The following is a 5,078-nucleotide window of genomic DNA, read 5'->3' on the forward strand; positions in this document are numbered from 1 at the left end:
GTTTATTATATTTATTATATATAGTACATATATACTATGTATATCATAAAGCAATGATAATATTATATATATGATATATAGTACATATATACGATGTATATCATAAAGCAATACTCTGTAAATGCAATTACTCTGTTAAACTGAATTCTATTGATCCATGCTTGAACGAAGTAAGAACTGAAAATGAGGATCTTATTCACATATATTTGTTGACTTTGAAGGAGGATTGGCCCGCGCCCGAGTCACGGCCATGGCGGCCTCGCTTCTGCTGGGGCAAGATTGAGCCAGGGCACTGAAGATTGTGTTTCTAGAAGCAGGAGCGTTTCGAGGAGTTGCGCCTATAGTTTCTCTCTCTGCAGAATCAGGAAAGAATGAAAAGAGATTGCCAACGGATCCCAAGAAGCAAAGTCCACCAAAAAGCCACCGCCCTTGCTGAGCAATTTGACACCACCACCTACAAGAATCTCAAGCATCATGACTACAGCACATACACCTTCTTAGACCTAAATCTGGACCTCTTGAAGTTCAGGATGCCTCAGCCCTCTTCAGGAAGAGAATCACCTCGCCCCTGAGAGCTCAGTTTAAAGATTAAACTTCCTGTGTCTTTCTGCATTCTTGCCTGCAAAAATAAAATCTGCTCAGCAGTCAAAAAAAAAAAAAAAAAAGGAATTGGAATTAAAAGAGAGAAATGTAACTTTAATAAATGAAGACATCTAGCTGGCAAGATGGATTCTTATGGTTGCAGAAAACCACGTGGTTAAGGATGGCACCATTTGAATTTTCTTTTGTGTAATCTAAAGCAGATTCTACTTCCAGACTATATTTCTGCCCTCCAATCATCTACTTTTGCCAGGGCAGAATTTGTCATATACCATCACATCAGTATTCAAAACTGGAAGCATTTTGTTGGTGACTTAAAACATAACCCCTCTGGACATTTCTACCTCTCACCTACTCACCACTTTCATTCAAATTATGTTATTATTTGTAGAATTGTCCATCTCCTCCAGGTTATTATAAACTTCTGGTAAGAGAGAAAATCTAACTGCCAAGAGCCTTGTACTTGCATGTAATCATTCAGTTCACACAATATTTTGGTATATAATTAAGAGTGTTTGTGTGTGTGTTTCCATGTCAGAAAATTAAGATGAAAAGTTTAGTGATGTCCTCTAGATCACATAGCTAGTGTAGCAGATATAGTAAATGAATCATGAACTGCCTGGCACTAAATTTACATTACTTCCTCTATTCTTCACTGGTAAAAGTATTTTATAGTTATATATCTTTGATTCCCCCCTTTCATTGGCTAAGGTCAAGTCCACAGTTTTTAAAATAATAATTTTAAATAGATGCTAGTTATACACAAATAACTAAAACACTCCCCAGAAATTAACAGAAAATACGGAGGTAGAAAAAGTCATTTTCCTTACATATTTATTACCAAGTTAATTTTTCACAATTTTCTGATTATGTAGAAGGTAAGACAACCATATTTCACAAGTCTAACACTCAGGCATCTGAAATACACTGGGTGACTGAATTAGACCCAAAAGTTCTTACCTATTTGGAATATCAGGTGGCATCTAATTAAGATGAAATTTAATAAAAATTAATGTTAAATACTACACTCTGATTTAAAATATATATATATATCTGCAAGACTTAAAAAGATTTAGGCACACCTAGCCTAAACTTGCTCACTACATTTTAGCATGGGAAACCAAACAAATTATATCCCATTTTTAGCATGATGGTCAGGGTTACTAAGTAAATTAGGAATATTCCATCAGAGGAATTTTGCTTAAGAGAATAAAAGTCTTGGGGAAAATATGATAGTCTTCTTGCAGTATTTTGATATGGTCATGTGGGATAAAAGTTGAACTAATTCTCCTTGTTTTTATAGTTGTAGAATTCAGATCAAAAGGCAGAAACTGGAGTCGAAAATTTCCTCTTACTACATAACCAAGTTGGCCAAAGACAGAATGAAATACCTGAGGAGTATAAATTTCTTCACTCCTTGAATTTTTTATGCAGAAAGTTAAAAACCATTTGTTGGGGATTTTTAAAAAAGGATTTCAGTGTCAGACAGTGCTTATAATCCCATTGAAATCTTGATTATTACTTATGTTCTTCATATTCTTGTAGGAGAGAATTGTTACTGGGACTCTGACAACATTCTCTACCTTCATTCCTGGTTAGGTTATGTTGCCTCACCACACTCTCCCATAGCACAAGCAATCATTGTGTAGCACTTTGCACACATGCTGTTTTCAGAAGTTATTTAGCATGTGTTTTCAAATCCTTTCTTTCACTTTGGACTATGTGCACCATGAGGGTGAGGATCATATCCATCCTGATATTCATGGTTTACCCACCCTTATGGAGGAAGAAGTGGGTCCCTTTTTCAGAAGCCACTTCTAGACATTCTCTGGTAGTGAAAAGGAGTCAAACAACACCATGAAATCTAGGGGATGGGCATGGCCCACCTATCTCATGGGTTATTTTGAATGAACTTTATAAAATTAAAGTCTTTTCCAAAATAGCATTTTACTTTTTTGTACCTAGTTTTCATTCACCTTTGTTAATTATCGGAGAGGTTATTATCCATTCATAAAAGTCTTATTCCTAATTTGAAGAGGTCAGTTTTTCTAGGCTTTTCCCTAACTTCTCGTTAAGCATCTGGGCTAACATGATTTTGAGCTCCCTCCCATAATTGCTAAAAGTCAAGATTTAAATATTTTAGAATCAAGGGGATCACTAAGAACCAACCTTACTTTAAAGGACTAAATTAGGCAGAAATACACATACTTAGGATATAGATATTGACTAAATAAAGGGCAAAGACTATACATTTAAACAAAGAGAGAGAGAGAGACCTGTTATTACCTGATGACCCTGTTAAGTATTATATAAAAGGAAGATGTATTAGCACTGTCACATTGCATATTACTAGACAGCAAGTAAGAAACTAAATCAAATTTATCTTTAGACCTCTGAAGATTAAGGTTAGAGTCCAGAATACTACATCACATTATGACAAATGTTGTATATATCAAAACTCCCATATTCAAATCATTTAAATTGCTTTGAAGAAGGCACATGTTACTCTTAGGGTGATCAATACAAATTTCACAGAAGACTTTACTTAGCAGCTGGAGTGAAATGAGCAGGCGGGGAGGAGTCTTGGCAGGTACTATACCACATCCCATCCCTGAATGCAAACAAAATAGAGGAACTTGGTACTATTCCTTCCAGAGCAGGATAATGCTCTTGCCAAAGAATAATCCCAATTACCTACTTCCCTTCAAGATTTATCCAAAGTTAAGGAATTAAATTCTTTTGAGGATCACTGAACATTTCAGAAGTTAATTTAAACCTCTCTGTATGCACTTCAACTGTGGAACAATCTCAGTTCCCACCATCCTTCTCTTTGAAGCCTTGACAAACTCACCAACATGAAACGATTATGATGATCTCCTTTTGAACATTTTCCTCAGGGTTTTCATCATCTCTGCTGGTTACCTTTCTTTCCTTAGAGCAAATTCAATTTCCTTATGACTCAGCAAGCAACATTGGATCGGCCCTTCATCTCTTTTTTCCTAACACGAATTTAAAACCTTTCTCTTCCAAACGACAAAACTTGGAAAACTCTGCACAGCATCCTTTTTCAAACAATCCTTGATTGATGTGTCATGTTGTGTCACATCACTTTAGGTAACTCCTGTCTCCTTGCATTGTACCCATCAATGAGCAAGTGAGAATGATGGACTGAACTGAACAAGAAACATTAGGATGCAATGTGATGCTTGTTGGACAGGTTTCTTTGAGGTTTTACAACAAATTCTGCTAATGAATACAAATATGAAAACTTCAGATCATGTTTGCAAACCAAATTGGATACAAATAAGGCCAAGTATAAATGATTTAAAGATAAAATGCCTGGGACATGGCGAAAACTCTGGAAACACTTTTGCTGTTCATTTCTTCTGGGTATCTTTGGTGAGGATGATGTGTGTTTATTTTAATTTTTTGTTTCCTTTTATGAATGTTAGAAGTTAGTTACTATAATTAATTCTTTAGAGATTTTTCAGTTGGGGAGATATTTGTCATTAGGTTAGTGTGCAACTTATGCTACAGTGGTCCAAAAACCACAAACAATATACTCCCATCACTGTTCATAGATTTTCCCCTATTTGGTAACACCACTTTAGTATGTAACCACTAATTTAACCTTTTAAAATAGGGTGCTCTTGTCAATTTATAATTTTTGGCACTATGAGGCAGATATTGTCTGGAGTAAAATATGTTTTCTATCAGACATATACCTTCCTATAACACACACAAGTACACATATACATATATATATCTTGTCATTCTAATTAGCAATGGAAATTCCACCAAAGTCCCAAGATACATAGGATTGAGGTTTTAATGGCTTACATAGCCCTAGGAATTTTCTATAGATTAGCTTCATGAGAACTTCTTATTAATTCTTACTGCCAAGTTAACCAAAAAAAAGCCCTACAGGATCAGTTCATGTGTGGGGACATTTCCTGTTGATACAGATGTTCTGTCCTACATTGGGCTAATGTGAGTTTCACAGGTTGGGTCAGGAAAGAAAATATAAAGTCATCTGATTGAATTAAGTATTTGTTTTCAACTGAACTCAGTCAATCTATAGTAAGATTTTAGACATAGACTCTCATGCAAAAATCTCAGAATAAAGGTAGATTTTTCTAATATTATTATTTTTTTACTTGATTGATTAAATTAATAGCTCATGAAGGCATCAAATTTAAGATCCAGTCTGTACTCCTACATGAATCTGAATCATATTTATTAAAATTTCAGTATCTTCTATCTACAGACATGCCACGGTCAGTTTTCAACAATTTTTGTCTAGTACGAACAGGATAAGAAAAAATATCTCTCATTTATATAGCACCTTTCAATCAGAATGTTCTTTTTTTTTTTTTTGCGGTTCGCGAGCCTTTCACTGTTGTGGCCTCTCCCATTGCAGAGCACAGGCTCCGGACTCACAGGCTCAGTGGCCATGGCTTACGGGCTCAGCCACTCCA

The 5,078-nt window shown here is 35.4% G+C and overlaps 1 pseudogene; it reads left to right on the top strand.

Moving 5' to 3' along the window:
* The first annotated feature begins 250 nt into the window (after window positions 1-250).
* LOC103079759 (NADH dehydrogenase [ubiquinone] flavoprotein 3, mitochondrial pseudogene) lies at window positions 251-572 on the top strand (annotated as a pseudogene).
* The last annotated feature ends 4,506 nt before the right edge of the window (window positions 573-5,078 follow it).

Source organism: Lipotes vexillifer, unplaced genomic scaffold (genome assembly GCF_000442215.2).
Source record: "Lipotes vexillifer unplaced genomic scaffold, Lipotes_vexillifer_v1.1 scaffold281, whole genome shotgun sequence".
NCBI lineage: Eukaryota > Metazoa > Chordata > Mammalia > Artiodactyla > Lipotidae > Lipotes > Lipotes vexillifer.